The sequence below is a fragment of the Pelophylax lessonae genome (assembly GCF_965119305.1).
Source record: "Pelophylax lessonae genome assembly, chromosome: 8".
Taxonomy (NCBI): Eukaryota; Metazoa; Chordata; class Amphibia; order Anura; family Ranidae; genus Pelophylax; species Pelophylax lessonae.
Window position 1 is genome coordinate 202,045,170 of NC_138775.1, and position 20,361 is coordinate 202,065,530.

Here is a 20,361-nt window from a genome sequence, read left to right on the forward strand (position 1 = left end):
ATGAAACCCGGTCATCGGTCCATGGATCATTAATGTACAACAGGGGGTTATAATTGTACAACACTGGTGAGTGACTTCTGGTGTATGAGGTTAATTTAGATCCTGTGTTCAGGTCTTTGGCCAGGGGCAACACCACTTTTCAGTTGCTTAAGGCAAAAAAACTAGAAATTCTCATTGTGGCAAGTGTGTATGTCGTGAGAACCATAAAAGAAAATTCACTCATCTATAGATTTAAAAAACAATATCAAATTTAAATAATTAACTAATTTTTGGATGTTATTGGGTTGCTTGCCAGGAAACGCTGGTGAAATAAATTTCCCAAATTTCTGGTCAACAGTAAGGTAAAAAAACAAACCTGTTATACTTACCTGCTCTGTGCAATGGTTTAGCACAGAGCAGCCCCAATCCTGTTCTTTTTTTAGATCCCCCGCCAGAACTCCTGACTCCTCCCTCCTGACAAGAGCCCCCAATAGCAAGCCGCTTGCTATGAGGGCACTGGTGTGTGCTCGCTGCAGAGCCCTGCTCAATGTGTCCATAAGACACATAGAGCCGAGGTTTGGCCCTGCCCTCTCCTCATTGGCTGGGATTGACAGCCAATGGCTTCCAATTCTGTCTCAGCCAATGAGGAGAGGGAGTCCCGGGACAGCCAAGGCTCTCGTGCACATCGCCAGATCTAGAGGGTGCTCAGGTGAGTATTGGGGGGGGCTGTGGGAGGAGCAGCACACAGAAGGTTATTTACCTTCATGCATAGAATGCATAAAGGTAAAAAAAACCTTCAGTCTTTACAACCACTTTAAAAATAAGGATTGTATTAGATTAAAAATTGGAACATACACATAATAGCTAATTAAGTGTTCACTTTTATGTTTATTGATAGCGGTGGCAAAACATTGACTTTTCCTCTGTTTTTTGATATTTATCACTCAACGTATCACACTATTGTTCTCATATGTTGGTCTTCTGATTTTCACATACACTATTGGATGTGCACTAAACTCCACATTATGCATAGAACTAAATAATGGCACATAATCTTTCATCACTACAGTGCTGATACAAAGCCAGGTAATAACAAGAAATGGAACAACATTGCTTAGGACAAGTGGGCAATTGTGGGCTCCACAGGAGCTGACAAAGGTGTAATAACAAAGAATACTGTAACTTGGAAGTTGTAGTTATTGCCCACAGAGCATGATATAAAAATCACAATGTGACTGGGCACCAATTGTCCTATAATCTTTTTAGAAATGGGAACACATTTCTCTTTGAAGTAAGAGAAAAGAATATAGTGGGTTTTGGCACTCTGATGATACAAAGAAGGTCAGGTAGAAGTCTTACATTTCATTACTCTCAGTGAGACATCTGCTTGGCTATAATTGCAATTTGAGTTGGTTATAGAACAACAATAATATAGATTTTTTTTCTACAGCTGATAGTCATGCACTAATGTACAGTATGTTATTATCCCATAGACCTGCTTTATTATGTGAAAGTGAACAATAAACTGATTAAAACATCTCACTGAAAACTTTTTTTCAGTAGAAGGCTTTAACCAAGGTCCTCTGTTTTGGCCTGCTTAAGCTTGTCTCTTAGGTTGTCCTTTCATTTTAGACGGGGCTGAGACTTGCAGAATTGATCTGCTTCACCTTAGGACAACAAGATTCCTGAGAGTTGCAGGTCATTTCATAAGCCTGCATGGTCAGCTTTGATTACATTGCAGATTTATATCAATGAACAGTGGAGATGGGAGGATAAAAGCTGCAAAGGGAGGCACTGGTGGCACTGCTTGTCTCTGGGCATAATGATTGTGATTGGGATAGATAGACTTTAATTTGCCTGATACTCCCTCTAACAGATATAGGTTATCTGGCATCTGCCTGCCATTATATACACTATATTACCAAAGGTATTGGGATGCCTGCCTTAAGACGCACATGAACTTTAATGGCATCCAAGTCTTAGTCCATAGGGTTCAATATTGAGTTGGCCCACCCTTTGCAGCTATAACAGCTTCAGCTCATCTGGGAAGGCTGTCCACAAGGTTTAGGAGCGTGTCTATAGGAATAATTGACCATTCTTCGGAAAATCCATTTGTTAGGTCAGGCACTGATGTTGACGAAAAGGCCTGGCTCGCGGTCTCCGCTCTTATTCATCCCAAAGGTGTTCTATTGGGTTGCGGTCAGGACTCTGTGCAGGCCAGTCAAGTACCTCTGCCCCTACCCAAGTTCCTCTACCCCAAACTCGCACATCCATGTCTATATGGACCTTGTTTGTGCACTGGTGTGCAGTCATGTTGGAACAGGAAGGGGCCATCCCCAAACTGTTTCCACAAAGTTGGAAGCATGAAATTGTCCAAAATGTCTTTGTATGCTGGCACCTTAGGATTTCCCTTCACTGGAACTAAGGGGCCAGGCCAATCCCTTAAAAACAACCCCACACCACAATCCTACCTCCACCAAATTATTTGGACCAGTGCACAAAGCAAGGTCTATAAAGACATGGCTGAGCGAGTTTGGGGTGGAGGAACTGTACTGGCCTCAATCAGATAGAAAAACTTTGGGATGAATTAGAGCGGAGACTGCGAGCCAGGCTGTTCGACCACATCAGTCCTGACCTCACAAATGTGCTTCTGGAGGATTGGCCAAACATTCCCATAGACATGCTCCTAAACCTTGTGGACAGCCTTCCCAGAAGAGTTGAAGCTGTTATAGCTGCAAAGGGTGGGCCAACTTATGCTTATGCAAACAACTGAGATGTCATTAAAGTCCATGTGCATGTAAAGGCAGGCATCCCAATACTTTTGGTAATATAGTGTATGCAAGATAGCCTGTTAAGTCTGTGGACTACTTTATGTAATCCAATAGTTTGCCAAAATTGCAAGAATTACTCTATGGCCTTAATCCAGTACTTTGGCTTTAGTCAGCTGCTACTTGAGCCCAAGATATTAAAGGATTCTAATTACTAATTTTAGCATAAACAAAAAAAAACAGCTAGCTGCTGACAGGTATGAAGAGCAGGTACCAGCAGCCTGGCATCGTGAAAGAGCAGAGGTATAAAATGGGTATGTGTGTATATAAAATAATTGCAAATGAAATGCCTAAAACTAAGAAACACAAAATGAATGAATTTGGGCTTCCCAGTCCTCAGATGTGAAATTTGAAATAATTTTCTTTTTCACACTTTTTTTCCTCTCTATTTTATTTTGATGATTCTGCCAGTAACAAACTTCCTGACAAAGGGTGCAATGCTCAGTCAATGTACCGTGTCTTTGGAGGAGTAACGTTGTCACCCTAAGACAGAAAGTGTGTTTATCTGTATAGTATAGGGGGTGTTCTGTAGTTCACAGTAAGTAAGCTGAGCAGGACTAATAACAATGGCTGGGATATAGATGCAGAAAGCGCAGGACAGTATTGGATTTCTGGCAGGATCAACAGGTAAATGTTTTCACTTATCGAACAGATATCACAAAACACATTCAGTGGCATATTAGCAGACCAAAAGGGACAAGATAGGAAAAGTGATTTCTTAGGGATTACATACACTTAAAGAATCAGCAAGCAAATTTTTTTTTAAATTTCTAAAGTCAATCAACAGTTTGCCTGCTGTTATGGAAAACAATGGCAATATGCAGTAAAGAAGTGGTTAATGACAGCATTAATTGCTCTTTAAATGTGGTTATTTCCTTCTGGGGGCCAGAACTCCATTAGAGAGAGTGCCTGCAGCAGCAGCTGTCACCAAGGCTAGAAGAAGCAGGAAAGTCAGAGCTATGGGATGGGACACATACAAAAGAAGAAAGAGAGGAAGAATTTGGAGCAAAGAAGGAATCATGAGAAAGCAGGGTGCACACCTGGGGAGGGAGGTAATGGGGGGGGGGGGGCACCAGAGAGGTTTAGAGACCACAGAAAGGAGCTCCTTGCTTACCGCTGTAGTCCTCAGTGTGGTTAATCATGCTCTCTCCTCTCAGTACTGATTTGCAAGAGCAGATTAATCAGGGAGCTCAGCTTGATGAAATTTCATGTTATTGTACTCATTTTAGCAACATCTTTTATTATCTTCATTATTCATTTACAGGGGACTGGCATCAATTATGCAAATGAGTTCACAGACTTTGCAGATTACTTCATTTGCTACCATTGTTTGTGGAAATTTAATTATTAAATATTATTAAGCTTGCGTTTTCTTCAATTTTCAAGGCTCGGCTTCATTTGATTTTTTTTCCTCCAGCTGCTCTTCTTTCCGTTCCATGCCAAAAAAAAAGGAAAAAAAAAAAAAGAAAAAAGCAGCTCCCCCCATCAAAGCCGTTCTGGCATGATAGGAAGACCAAATAAAAATCTCCTCAATTTAATAATTTTGATGTTAGTCCCCTTGTTCTCAGCTGCTTGCTCAAAGCTACGGAGAAAGAATAGCAGAGCACATTCAATTTAATGAGAAGAAATTGAATTCAAGTTTTGTTCAGAATTGACTTCAATTAAGCAGAGTCTTAATGATAAATTAATCTCCCTTTTTTCTTTATTCCCTACAATTTGTTATTTTTTTATTCCAGGAGATTGGACTACAGTGAAAGACCAAAAGAAGAATGCCCATTTATACTAGATTAGGATAGTGATAGAAAAAAACTGCAGTGCTATTTACAGAAGCAGGTCCTGGGCAAATCATACTTGCTCAGCAGCAGTGCCTATTATAATTGTAGTTCATTATTGCTACTTATACATTCAAAGAATTATGGACAATGTAATAGATTTAATATTGTTAATCTTTAAATTGGTGCATAATTAGGTTTTTTTCTGCTTTTTTGCTAGAAGCTCTAGGGGGTGGTGGTGCTGGTGGAGGGAGGGGGTTCTCAATAAAGCCCTGATTAAATAGTTAGGAATAATCAAATAGTTGCTATTCCCTAATGTTTTAATTCAGGCAGGTAACTTTGTCTTGTCAAATTAGCACTTTTAGTTCTGTATACTTTTGTAACATTTCTTAAAACCTGTTTATATTAACATTTTACTAGCACTGTGAAGCATTAGATGCAGACAAAATGTTTTGAAGGTAATAAAAATAAGTTCTAAGTTAGTACCCTTTAAAAGTTCCCAATAACTCTCCAGACAAAAATTTAAATATTGTCTTTAGATGCAGAGAGGAACACAGACATGTCTTTTTGTAATGCTGGAACACTCCCCTCTGCCTTTCACCTACAGAAAAGCTGATGTAAATATAGGGACATGTATTGTTATAACTGACATTTATCCATTAAAGCGGTTGTATCCTCATGAAGAAAAAAAAAAAAAAAACCCTGCAGGACAAAGGCATAATGAGCTAGTTTGCATCGCATACTAGCTCATTATGAAATACTTACCTTAGAATGAAGCCCCGACATGGTCGTCTGGACAACGCTGAGGGCACTGTTATGTTCCCTTGGCGTCTCTTCTGGGTTCGGCGGCTCCGCCGCTGTGAGTGGCTGGAGCCGCGATGGCGTCACTCCCGCGCATGCGTGCAGGAGTTTCCCTTTTCGGCAAGGAGCCGGCAATGAGCTCTGAAGGTCCGTGCAGGTTTAGGAGATATTAATTGTACCTACAGGTAAGCCTTATTATAGGCTTACCTGTAGGTAAAATTCAAATAGCGGAGTATACTATCGCTTTAAGTCCTGCTATGTAAAGCCAATGCCATTTAAAAAATAGATGTTGTGAGAAGTGTAGAATATGTAGGCTGTTATTACTGACCCTGGTTTCCTGCCGATCCAACAGTAATCATGCTTTCTGAGTCTTTGACCTAATACAAGTTTACACTTAGGAAATTATGACTTTGTTTTTACTCTCATTGCTCTCATATGGTAAATTGATGCCATATGAGGACAAAAAAAAATAGCATTTTTAGATAGATTCTAGGAATGGAGGCCATCATGACAGGTGTACTTTAAGGTTCCTCTCATGATTTCTTCCCTTCGCTACTTGTGTGTGTGAAGCATCAGTGTGCTAGTAATTGATCACTAACCCTACATCCACCAAGTAGAAGGCAATTTCATAAATTTAATTCATTCATTTGTCATTTTATAATGCAGTTTGTCCAGTGGCATCACTAGAGTTGGTGTCACCTGGTGCAGTAAAACATGGTGTCACCCCCCCCCCCCCTAGGACACTGAGCAGGCTACTGGATCAGCGTGGCTCTCCCCCTAGCCTGCCACAATGGAGCCAGGATGGGATTCAGGTGATAGATAGAGCTGGGATGGGATCAGGGAGGTGGACTGAGCCAAGATGGGATCGGGGATGGGAATCGGGGAATGAATAGAGCCAAGATGGGATCGGGGATGGGAATCAGGGAATGAATAGAGCCAGGATGGGATCAGGGAAATGGATGGAGCCAGTATGGGATAGGGGAAATAGAGCCAGGGTGGGATCGGGGGGAGGGGGGGTGGATGGAGCATTGATAGGATTGGGGTGGTAGATGAAGCTGGGATAGGATTTGGAGAATGGATGGAGCTTGGATGGGATTGGGGGGATGGATGGAGTCAAGATGGGATTGGAGGAATGGATGGAGCTGGGATTGGATCAGGGGAATGGATTGAGCCAGGATGGGATTCGGGTTGTGGATAGAGCCAGGATGGGATCGGGGGTTGTGGATGGAGCCAGGATGGGATCGGGGTGGTGGATGGAGCTGGGATAGGATCGGGGAATAGATGGAGCTGGGATGGGATTGGGAGAATGGATGGAGCCAGGATGGGATTCAGGTGATGGATGGAACTGAGATGGGATCAGGGGAATGAATGGAGCTGGGATGGGATCAGGGAAATAGAGCCAGGATGGGATCGGGGTGGTGGATACAGCTGGGATGGGATCGGGATGGTGGATGGAGCTGGGATAGGATCGGGGGAATGAATGGAGCTTGGATGGGATCGGGGGAATGGATGGAGCCAGGATGGGATTCGGGTGGTGGATAGAGACCCGGGATGGGAACAGGGTGGTGGATGGAGGCGGTATTGGATCTGGGTGATGGAAGGAGGCAGAATGGGTTCAGGGGGAATTGAAGGAGCCAGGATGGGATCTTTGATTTGAGAGGGGTGGGGGTTAAATGATATGTGCTTATGGGTGCTTTGGGAGGGGAGAGGATTTGTGCTGGGTGGGGGGTATCAAACTTTAAATCTGCCCTCCCCTCCTTCTATCACAAGTCCTCTCTAACCCAAAACATATATAGCATGTATATGGAAGGATGACAGGAGATAGAACATCTAAGTGTTTCTGCAGCCTCACATAGTCATGCTAGCGTGTTTCGAGGGCGCACCTCCTTCTTTATAGCTGTGCTTAGCAGTACAACCAAATGCCTCAATGCCAAATGATATTGGTTGGCTATCCCTTTGGGGAGGACCACTGAGCACTGGGAGTGTTTGACAGTGTTTTCCTTCTTTCTCAGAAAATAGTTGCAGGAATTCCTCCCCTTTTGAGTCACCCCTTGTCTCTGCCCCCCAACCACCTCCAAGCACCTCTCAGTATCGTCCCTTGGTTCCTCCCCCTACCCAACTCCCAGTACCCCCCATTTTAGAGAATACAGAACCAAGTATCATTTTGTGGTAATTTGTATGGAATGTGTTAATGATAAGAAGAAAAGCAATAAAATAGATCCGCTGTAGCCAGCAACAGTAGATCCCCCAGCAACAATGGAAGCACCCCAGCAACCATAGATTCCCAGCAGCAGCAACAGATCTCCCAGCAGCCAGCTGGCCCTGACCCTCCCTTAACAGTAGATCCATCACAGCAACAACTGAGCCCCTAGCAACATAACACCCCCCCCCCCTCAGCAACAACAGACCCCATACAAAAATAGATTCCCACTATTGACAATAGATTCCCCCAGCTGCCATCATTAATATACCCTCCAGCACACCCCAGCCCCCCCTTGCCATTATATACATTCAGTGCTGGAGGTGCCGGAACTATGCACCCCCCCCCCCGCGTTCCCGCTGAAAAGAAGCCCTACTCTGTACTCATGCCTGCAATTTTCAAAAACATCAGTGCTATTTTCTAGGCTGTTTAGCTGTCACTCCATGCTTGCTACTATCCTTTTACCACTTTGCAAGCTTCATATAACATAAGCCCCATGGAAAGGAATGCAGATCTTCTAAATGGATCAGCTTCTCTTGGATATCCAATAAAATATTACAATACCATAAACAGTGGTGTCCTTCCAAGCTTATTTACATTATTTGCATAGGCATTGCCTCTCTTAGTAGGGTGGGGTGTTCATAATCCTTTTTTTTTCTATTACTGAGAGTTCCTTTAATCGCTAAACTCCTCCTGCATTTTGACTCTTAAGCCTAGTACACACGCAACGAATTTCCGCCGACCGGTCGTCTATCTTTTGTCCAGAGTGGTGTTTTGTTGGTTGGAATGTGCTCTTGACTGCGCACGAATTTTGTCGACCGACAGAATTCTACTTCAGAAGTGATGTCATGTGTTGGTTTGCTTTCTTTGTGTTCTTTCTGCCCAGTCTTGCTCATAGGATTTTTCCCTGTCAAAATCTGTACTGACTGCACAAAAATCTTTTCGGCCGAAAAGTCGGATTCGGTTGTCGGAAGCATCATACTAACAAGCCCAAAATCGGCAGATCGGTCGTCGGACGAAAATTCCCGGCCGAATTTCGACTCGTGTGTACGGGGTTTCATACTATCCAAGAACTGCTACCTAGCTTGCTTGGATACAAGAGAGGGTGTGTTGAGTGGGAGCAAGCCACTACTGATGAACATCATAGGGTTGATTTACTGAAGGAAATAGGCTGTTCACTTTGCAGGAGAATTTTCTCTTAGCTTAGTGAATGAGGTGAAGCTCACGTGCAAGCTAAAAATATAGGTTTTTTATGATTTTTTCCACAACTACTAAACTATGGGGAAATTCCCTTGCAAAGAGAATATCCTATTTTCCTTTAAAAAAAAAAAAAATCTATCTCACTTCGTTTTATGGAGCAGGGACTGCTGTATGTGGAAGAACTTGACAGGACCACTAATACCTTCCTTGTGGCAAGGTTGTGGTTCTATTTCTTATCCTTCTTTTTCTTATCCTTAACTTTCTCATCCTTCTTTTTACCTTGTCTCAGCCTGATTTCCTTGTTTGACCTTCATCACAGCTGGCTACCTGTTCAAGCCCCCATCCATCTGTTTCTGATATGATCATTGGTAACCATTTTTATTTCTTTATTAGTTTTCCTAGTTCCAGTGGTGTAAGTCACCAGCTCCATTGTCCGCGAGCTAGCACCCTCTGACCTGTTCTTGTTTTAGCAGATGTCCAATCATATGTCCAGATGTCATGTGTCTAGGTCTGTAATAAAGCAAGAAAAAAAGCCGGTGTTCAATCATTATAGTTAAAAAAAAATAGTGGTCAGAGTGTGTGAGGAGAACATGTTTCGGCTTTCTATTAGTGAAGTCAGTGTGCGGACACTAACCATGAAAGGCTATTCTCATCAGAGTAGATAGAATATTGACTAAATGTATGTACAATAATTAAGCTTGGTTGTCACCTTATCTATATAAGTACATAGGGGAATACTCTGCCTACCTCCTAATAATAATTAATTATTTAAAACTATAGATTTCAAGTTAATTGCTAGTGGTGGAAAATGTTCACAAAACGAAACACAGTGTTTCTAAAAGATAGCCAAAGGCAACAATTTTGTATGAATATTCATGAAAATACTGTACATTGTAGCATTTTTACAAATAGGAAATAAATTGGTAAATAATCAATTTCTTATGAATATTGGTCATAAACTATAATGTCTTAAAGTGGTTGTAAACCACTGGATGTTTTTTTTTTCCCTTACCTGCAAGCTAATGTCATAATGTGCTAGTACGCAAAAGAAGCATTCCACTGATACGATGTCATGGATGGAGGTCACTTCCATCTTCACTTGTCTTGCTTTTGGGTTTGTGAACTCCAGCTCTGTGACTGGCCGGAGCCGAGTTTACCTCACCCCCGTGCTTGGGCATGGTAGCCACCAATGACGGCACAGGGCTCTGAAGGAATGACACGGGTGGTCGTTCCTTCAGAGTGCATGTGTCAGTGATGTCACTGGCTGCATGTACAGTAAATATCTCCCAAACGGTGCAAGTTTAGGAGATATTTACACTACCTATAGATAAGCCTTATTATAGGCCTATCTATAGGTACAATTTAGTGATGATAATTTACTTCCTGTTTAATATACTTCAGTATTGGAGTTTGGTCTGCAAAACGGCATCTTACTGTCTAGGTGACTGAATATTTAAAGAGAGCCTATATGGTATGGATCAATCTGCCAACATTCTATGTAACAATTTAACAAATGTTTGCATGAAGTCCATCAAGACCCCTCATGGACTTTAAAGGCAGAGCCATATATATGTATATATATATATATATATATATATATATACACACATATACACTTAAGGTTACGTAATAGACAAAAGCCAATTTTAGTTCAGAACTATTCAAATAAAAAGGACCTGCATCCTATTAAAATGACATTGCATCAAAAGAACCATCCATGTGTTGATACAACATCGTAAAGTAGTACTCAAAATACCTTGACAACATTTGATATACCAAAAGGGTTGCAGATGACAAAGCAGAAGTCAGCTCAGATGAGTTTACATGATGAATCCCAACATGTTTCAGTCATGAAGTCCTTCCTCAGGAAAGATACAGGGTATTTATACTTCTAAAACATAAATATATAGCAGTCATTAGGGGTAATTACATAAACAGACATATTTCATTATACATGTACAATAATCGTTTACATATTACAAGCTGCTGATGGTACTTACAGAGGTTAGCCATATATACATGAAAGGGTAATACCATGTGGAGGTTTCTAACAGGAATACACGTCGTTAGCCATCATGCTATAGCAGAGGCTGATGGTAGGTGGGCAGGTACTTTAAATATCCCATCATCTCAAAAGGAGGAACCAATCATCCAATGGGGATTACCAAAAAGATAACCAGATAAGCCGGAACCCACCTAACTAACCGGACTTTAACCTCCCTAGCAGTATTCCCGAGTGTGGCTTGGGGTTAATTTTCAGTACCAAAAGCGGTAACTCCGAGCCACACTCCCCTTCCCTGCGATTCCCCGCCATCCTCACACTCTCTCCCCACTCTGTGCTCTGCAGATACTGGCACTTGCCTTCCGCTTCCCTTCCCTGTGAGCGTTGCGACGCAGGGGGGTGGAACCGGCGGCAAATTAAAAATGTAAATACACTAAATCACATGATACAAAGCTGTGATCCTAACAGATTACACTGTATCATGCCATTTCAGCACAGGATTGCACCTAGTGACTTTTCCAGTGCCCTGCCTGTGCTTTTCCAGTTCTTTGTGCCTGGAAAATTTTGAACGACCATGGCGTCCAAAAAGCGTTCTTTTTGCACAAAAGCGCTTTTAGAAGAACTTGAAAACAGCGACAGCGAAACAGAGCTACTTGAAGAACTGAACGATAGCGATTCGTGGGAAAATTCTTCATCAGGTACGGAAAGTGACGACAGTGATGATTCTGATGTCTCTTTCTGGCACATAGATTGTGGAATTTGGGAAGTATATCAAATGATTCTTCAGAATTTCCAACGGAGCTATGTGCCAAAAAGAGACATCAGAATCGTTGCTGTCGTCACTTTCCGTACCTGATGACGAATCGCTATTGCTCAGTTCTTCAAGTAACTTCGTTTCGCTGTCGCTGTTTTTTTAGTTCGTCTAGAAGCGCTTTTGCGCAAAAAGAACGCTTTTTGGACACCATGGTCGTTCTCTATTTTCCAGGCACAATGTAACTGAATTGTAAAAGCATAGGCAGGGCACTGGAAAAGCCACCAGGTGAAATCCTGTGGTGAAATGGCATGATACAGTGTAATCCGTTAGGATCACAGCTTTGTATCATGTCATTTGGTTTATTTACATTTTTGAAATTGCCGCCAGTTCCACCCCCCTGCATCGCAACACTCGCAGGGAAGGGAATCGGAAGACAGGTACCGGTATCGGCCAAGAAAAAAGCGGGAGGACAGCGGGAGGATGGCCGGAGGACGACGGGGGATCGCAGGGGAAGGGGAGTTTTAAAATATAAAACAACAGACTTCCATTCAAAACAATGTACCGCTTTTAGCACAGAATTCCTGACATACCAGGGAGGTTAAAGGCTCAGCATAGGAGACAACAATATGATAAAATGTAAATTTTATTGTACAAAATTTATAAAAACAGATATAAGCCTAAAATAGATCCAGCAATAAATGTTTACATAAACTCTATTCAGGTACCGAAAGACCATAAATAAATATCAAAAAGCATAACATCTTGTAAGGCTGTATGCTTCAGGTAACCCAATCTGTCAGGTCTACGTTTCTCCAATAACATGGATTCTTCAGGACCCGATAATACAAGGTAAAGCAACACTAAATATTTTGTACAAAAAGAAGAAAATAGTATAAATATACATAGAGTATAACATGTCACCCACATTAAACATATTTCTCTCTAGAACATGCTTACAATATTGCAGTGGATTATGCGAGTTTAGCCAAGTACATTTGTTACGCTTTTTGATACTTATTAATGGTCTTCCGATACCTGAGTAGAGTTTATGTAAACATTTATTGCTGGATCTATTTTAGGCTTATATGCCTCTGTTTTTATCATTTTTGTACAATAAAATTGACATTTTATCATGTTGTTGTCTCTTACGCTGAGCCTTTAATGTAAGGTTAGTTGGGTGGGTTCTGGCTTATTTGGGCCCGCATCTTTTTGGTAAGTTTTTTTTGCAGATGTGGCTTTAGCCAAAATATCTTTTCTCATCCAGTGGGGATGCGCTGTGCATTGGTGCTAAACATGAGGGTGTGGGGCAGAAGCTGGAGATCTGGGAGAGTCCCCCGACACGATGACATGGGGGGGGGGGGGCAAGCTAAGGCTAACAACCTTCTAAAAATATTAGTTGGCTGGATATTGCTTCAAAAATTTCTGGGTCACTGACCTGGAACAAGCATGTAGATAAGAAACAACTCCTCATGTTCGAGCGCAGTAACCTAGAAATAAATAAAACCATTGGCTCAACTGGATGCCAGCCAAGAAACTAGCATTTTCAGAAGACAAGTTTCATTCAGTGATGCATATGTATAGGGGATAACTATATATGTATGTATACATGTATTTGGTGGGGCGTTGTATCAAGAGAACGACAGATACTTGCGACCAGTCGCATATGTGAGTAGCAGCCTTACTCCTACTGAGAGGAATTACTTCACACACAATTTGGAGTTTTCAGCTTTGAAATGGGTGGCGGTGGACAAACTGAAAGACCACTTGTCTGGCGCAGACTTCATGGTCAAAACTAACAATAATCCGCTCACATACATACCACAACCAAGCTAGATGCCACTGAGTATATATGGTTGGCTGCCCTATTGGGGTTCCGCTTTAGCCTGAAGTATTGTCCAGGGATTGGGAACATGCTCTGTCTAGAGGATCCCATAACCCTAAGAATCCTCTGGAAGGGTGGACACAACTAAGGTTGGAAGTGATACAAGCCTTGTGCCAAGGAGTACAGAATCAGGCAAGAGGAGCCACAGGGGCTGAAGCCATTGGAGTCTCAGTTGCAGGGGTCCCAAAATACTACTGTAACCTTTCCCAACTAAGTGATGAAGGGCTGCCTAAGCTCTCAAAGGAAGGATCAGATGGATGATCTCTCTGCAGTTTACCTTTAAAGGCTCTGGAGGGTCGAAATCCAGATCTGATGCTAAAAAAACCTTTCAACAGAAGCAAGTCTGGTTACTAGTGAATGGAATCAGTTACAGCTATGTGACAGGGTGGTCTACTGAAAGTTGCCCCTCGGATGATCTTGAAGATAAATGGTGATGGTTCCTCCCAGAAAAGCATAAAGATACTGTGCTGCCTGCTTTGCATGATGACCATGGTCATTTAGGGCCTGAAAGTTTTTTCAAACTAGCGAGAGACTGCTTCTATTGGCCCTGTATGTGGGCTGAAGTTGAAAGCTACTGTCACTCCTGCACACAATACATACAGAGAAAGACTTTAAACCACCAGAGCTGCCATGATGGGCCATCCCCAAGGTCAAGGACCGACAGAGTGAGTGTGCATTGACTTTACCTCCCTGGAACCTGATTTGAGTGGACAGGGGAATAATGTCCTGGTGGTGACCAATCACTTCACCTGGTATGCCCAGGCACTCCCAGCTAAAGACCAACAAGAATCTAGAGTGATCAAAGTTCTGGTAGACAAGTTCTTTATCCATTACAGTGTACCAAGGGAGAGACTTTGTGAGCAAACTTATTAAGAGCCTGTTAGACATTTTGGAAATTCAGAAGTCCAGAACAACTCCTTTCTACCTGCAAAGAGATCCACAGCCAGAACAATCTACCCGCACCCTATTAGAAATGCTCTGGACACTCCCTTATGAAAATAAACAACATTAGAGCCAGCATATTTTAGCAGTCATACATGCCTACGACAGCACAGAGAACAATGCCACAGGGTCCTTCTCCTATATGCTCATGTTTGGGAGATAGGCCCAAATATAAGTTGACCTAGCATTTAACACTTTCTCAGACCAAATTTCGATGACGTCCCTTAGAGGATATGTGGATTATTTGAGGAAGAATCTGAAGACAGCCAACAAGAAATCCCAAGCTGCCTCAGACACTTGACATCAGCAAAACAAAAGCGATCCCCCAGAGAGCCCCCTTACAGCAGGGTCCCCAGTGATACCCCAGAGAGCCCCCTTACAGCAGGGTCCCCAGTGATACCCCAGAGAGCCCCCTTACAGCAGGGTCCCCAGTGATACCCCAGAGAGCCCCCTTACAGCAGGGTCCCCAGTGATCTTCCAGACAGGCCCCTCACAGCAGGGTTCCCAGAGATCCCCCTTAAAGCAGGATCCCCAGAGATCCCCCAGAGAGCCCATTCACAGCAGGGTCCCCAGTGATCCCCAGAGAGCCCCCTCACAGTATGGTCCCCAGTGATCTCCCTCACAGCAGGGTCCCCAGTGATCCCCCAGTGAGCCCTCTCACAGCAGGGTCCCCAGAGATCCCCCTCACGGCAGGGTCCCCTGTGATCCCCCAGAGATCCCCCTCACAGCAGGGTCCCCAGTGATCCCCCAGAGAGCCCCCTCACAGTATGGTCCCCAGAGATCCCCCTCACAGCAGTGTCCCCAGAGATCCCCTTCACAGCAGGGTCCCCAGAGATCCCCACAGAGCCCCCTCACAGCAGGGTCCCCAGAGATCCCCACAGAGCCCCCTCACAGCAGGGTCCCCAGTGATCCCCCAGAGAGCCCCCTCACAGTAGGATACCCAGTGATCCCCCAGAGAGCCACATCACAGTGGGGTCCCCAGGAATCCCCAGAGATCCCCCTCACAGCAGGGTCCCCAGAGGCTCCCCTCACAGCAGGGTCCTCAGAGAGCCCCTCACAGCAGGGTCCCCAGAGATTCCCCTCACAGAATGGTCCCCAGTGATCCCCCAGAGAGCTGCATCACAGTGGGGTCCCAAGGAATCCCCAGAGATCCCCCTCACAGCAGGGTCCCCAGAGGTCCCCCTCACAGCAGGGTCCTCAAAGAGCCCCTCACAGCAGGGTCCCCAGAGATTCCCCTCACAGAAGTGTCCCCAGTGATCCCCCAGAGAGCCCTCTCACAGCAGGGTCCCCAGAGATCCCCAGAGAGCCCCCTCACAGCAGGGTCCCCAGTGATCCTCCAGAGAGCCCCCTCACAGTAAGATACCCAGTGATCCCCAGAAAGCCCCCTCACAGTATGGTCCCCAGTGATCCCCCTCACAACAGGGTCCCCAGTGATCCCCCAGTGAGCCCTCTAACAGCAGGGTCCCCAGAGATCCCCCTCACAGCAGGGTCCCCTGTGATCCCCCAGAGATCCCCCCTCACAGCAGGGTCCCCAGTGATCCCCCAGAGAGCCCCTCACAGCAGGGTCCCCAGTGATCCCCCAGAGAGCCCCCTCACAGCATGGTCCCCAGAGATCCCCCTCACAGCAGTGTCCCCGGAGATCCCCCTCACAGCAGGGTCCCCAGAGATCCCCACAGAGCCCCCTCACAGCAGGGTCCCCAGTGATTCCCCAGAGAGCCCCCTCACAGTAGGATACCCAGTGATCCCCCAGAGAGCCCCCTCACAGAAGGGTCTCCAGTGATCCCCCAGAGAGCCCCATCCCAGTGGGGTCCCCAGAAATCCCCAGAGATCCCCCTCACAGCAGGGTCCCCAGAGGTCCCCCTCACATCAGGGTCCTCAGTGAGCCCCTCACAGCAGGGTCCCCAGGGATTCCCCTCACAGCAGGGTCCTTAGTGATCCCCCAGAGAGCCCCCTCACAGCAGGGTGCCCAGAAATCCCCAGAGATCCCCCTCACAGCAGGGTCCCAAGAGAGCCCCTCACAGCAGGGTCCCCAGAGATCCTCCTCACAGCAGGGTCCCTAGAGATGCCCCTCACAGCAGGGTCCCCCATGATCTCCCAGAGATTCCCCTCACAGCAGGGTCCCCAGAGATTCCCCTCACAGCAGGGTCTCCCGAGATTCCCCTCACAGCAGGGTCCCCAGTGATCCCCCAAAGATCCCCCTCACAGCAGGGTCCCCAGAGATCCCCAGAGAGCCCCCTCACAGCAGGGTCCCCAGTGATCACCCAGAGAGCCCCCTCACAGCAGGGTCCCCAGTGATCCCCCAGAGAGCCCCCTCACAGCAGGGTCCCCAGTGATCCCCCAGAGAGCCCCATCATAGTGGGGTCCCCAGAAATCCCCAGAGATCCCCCTCACAGCAGGGTCCCTAGAGATTCCCCTCACAGCAGGGTCCTCAGAGAGCCCCTCACATCAGGGTCCCCAGAGATCCCCTTACATTGTGGTTCGAGTCTTCTTTGTGCAGCTACAGGACATACACGAGGAAGCTGGGGCACTGAGAATAGGCAGGATTAGGAGGAGGAAGTACCGCTCTTCTCCTACTCTGTAGGCCAGGGCCTGGGGGCGGGGCAAGCACCAGATTGGTCGATGGGACGCCGATGACCCTAGCAATCAGCCACAAGCACTGCCATGGTGGGCAGCAGCGGGGGAGGTGGATTCTGTCCAGGGCTGTCTTACCGAATGGGCACACTAGGCAGTTGCCCGGGGGCCCCACCTGCCCAGGGGGCTCTACCTGCCCAGTGACCTAGCCCCAGCCAAGAATTAGTCCCGATTCCCGCGTGCATCCCGCCGCCGAACTTAGCAGGTGGCAAGTGCCTGTTGGCCCTGCGCTGCTGTCAGGCCACTTGGGCCATGGAGGGGGAGCCCACAACTGCAGGAATGCCTGTCTGCCTCTATGGAAACATTCACACACAGGACAGTGGAGTCTGACTCCCATCTGTGTGTTTGTTCACTGGACCCAGCTGCCAAACTTGGAAGCTGTCATTACCCTGGCACTGCTGTACCAATAAATATCGCCTTATCGATAATTTTCATTTTTATTCTTGTGGGTGATTGTTAAGGCAGGGCCCCAGTGCACTGCATTGCCCGGGAGCCTATAATGCTCTTAAGATGACACTGATTCTGTTACATAGCAGATTTCACAGACAAGGGCCCTGTTGATGAAGATCGCAGCCGCAGCAGCAGAAATACTGAATGGGCATTTGTGAATTGAATCCCCAAATCCATGCTGCTGGTAGCAGAGCCAGAGTCTGGGCACTGTGACAGCTGGGTATTGGTGAAGCTTGCAATCGGGCGTTCCCCTCCAGCCTCAAAAGACTCTGCACAGGGCGAGTGACCCTCCTGCTCCTGCCTTGTTCCGGCCCTGATTACAGTGCACAGAATCTGAGGACTGAGCTATTAGCGGTACACAGACCTTTGCTAAAGACAGACCAGAGTGCTAAATACCTGTAGGCTGAGGACTGAAGCCATTGCAGGCAGATCCATAGAACATCTGGACCATTGCTTCAATATCACTGGAATTTGTGAGAGGGGAGTCCTGCCATTGACCCTGTCATTGCTAGTTGAGACTGAGCATTTAGTAACTGGACATTTGACTAGCATCCCCTTACCATTAGATGTTGACTTTACTGGGATTGTACATATGTGCACCGCCATAAAGCCTGGGCTCCAATGTTATCAGGCTAAAGAGCTAAGGGCAAAGGACTGTTTATTTAGACAAGCTACTCTGCAAAGACTTCATTCACTGCCTCAAGTAGAGAGTACAATTGCAGTAGACCTGGGTCTTAGCATAGTCATCCCTAGAGTGCACTCTAGCAGCATAGTACATGGTTTGCAGGAAATTTATTACAGTACCATTTACCATTGCCATTAGTGGTATTGTTGTAAACTGAATACAGACCGACTGCTCCCAATGTCTTTATGGTAAACATGTATCTATATTACTGGGTTTCACATCCATCTGTAACTCTGTTCACATTATTGTGATGTTTATTTTGTTTTTAAATCTCTTACCTAAATTATGACGGATCCTAATCTTTACAACCCTGCCCTCTTGCAGTTTGATTGTGGTGTGAAAACTTTGGTGTGATAGATGTGTGCCTAATAATAATTCCTGGTTGATTAATAGCTTAATAGGCAAATTCCTTCCACACCCACTACAGTAAAAAAAAAAAAGCACCTTTATGAAGGACATATGCCAGGGGACACATGTTGGGGTTCTTCCAATAAAGTGGCATTCTTAAATTAAAGGAGATTTACAGCCAAAGCCCGTTTGGCTGTACATCTCCTATAGACCACAGGAGTGCAGTTTGTTCTGCACTCTTGTGACCTGTTTTCAGCAGAGAGAATTCAGCTCTCTGCTGACCTCACAGAAGCCGGTCCAGGCACCGCGTCATCATGACCACAGAGTTGGGATCCGCCAGACCTCTCATACAGCCCCTGCTCAATGGCCACTGAGGTTGCGACAGTGGCCACAAGAGCCCGGTGAGATAAGAGTGCATGTAGAATCTTCCGCTAGTCACAGAGGTGTGTAGTTGTTGCGTCACTAGAGTTGAGCTGGATAGCTAGAGCAGCGGATGGCAGCAGAAACAGCAGATCCCAGGCTGGATAGACAGCAGCTGATTGTGGATGCAGGGAGGCTGATAGCACATAGCAGGTGGAGGACCAGCATGACCAGGCAGGATACAGAGCAGGACAGATGGATAACTGGATGCAGGGTCAGACAATCCAGTTCAGCAACGGATGGTCAGATACAGACATAAACAGCAGGCAGAAAATGGTCAGGATACAGGCAGAGGTTGGCAACACAAAATCAGGTAGATGAGCAGGAGGTAAGCGGAGTCTGGAGGCAAGCCAAGGTTAGGGCAGGTAGAGTTCATTTGAGGTCAGGATAAGCCGGGTCACACAAGTCAAATACAGGAACAAGTACAAGATCACCGGTAACAGCAACCTCCTAATGCAGCTACTGCGCTGAAATAGGCCATTTGGCACCAGTGTCAGTGGTGAATGCAAGCACGGCTGTGCATCACAAGATGGGCACCCGCAAGACTGTGCCTTTGCATTTGCGTGCGCCTTGGAACTTCAGATGCACTATCAGATGGTGGGGCGCAAGACCCCGCCCTTCCATTTTGACCCCTCCCATTTCTCAGAAGCCCCCCCCCCCTTATAGACTTCACCCATTTTGTCCCCTGTATTTTGCTAGCGTGAACAAATTCTCCCAATATATCACATATTAAGGGGTCCATCAGTACTAGTATATCCCATAATAGGGAGCAGGGGCCCTATTATGGAATATACTGTGAGAGACACCCTATTATGGGATACACTGACTGAGAGTGGCACAAACCCCACAGTACAGACCCCCCCAGCACAAACCCCTCAAGCACAGACCCGCACAAACCCCTCAAGCACAAACCCCCTAACACAAACCCCACAGTACAGGCCTCCTAGCACAAACCCCACAGTACAGACCCCCTAGCACTAATCCCACAGTACAGACCCCCTAGCACAAACCGCACAGTACAGACCCCCTAGCACAAACCCCACAGTACAGACCCCCTAGCACTAATCCCACAGTACAGACCCCCTAGCACTAATCCCACAGTATAGGCCCCCTAGCACGAACCCCACAGTACAGACCCCCTAGCACTAATCCCACAGTACAGACCCCCTAGCACAAACCCCACAGTACAGGCCCCCTAGCACAAACCCTACAGTACAGACCCCCTAGCACTAATCCAACAGTGCAGGCCCCCTAGCACAAACCCCACAGTACAGACCCCCTAGCACAAACCCTACAGTACAGACCCCCTAGCACAAACCCCACAGTACAGGCCCCCTAGCACAAACCCCCTAGCACTAATCCCACAGTAAAGACCCCCTAGCACAAACCCCACAGTACAGGCCCCCTTTCAATGCAGTGACCAGCGTACATGCCCCCTTCGATGTAGTGACCAGCGTACATGCCCCC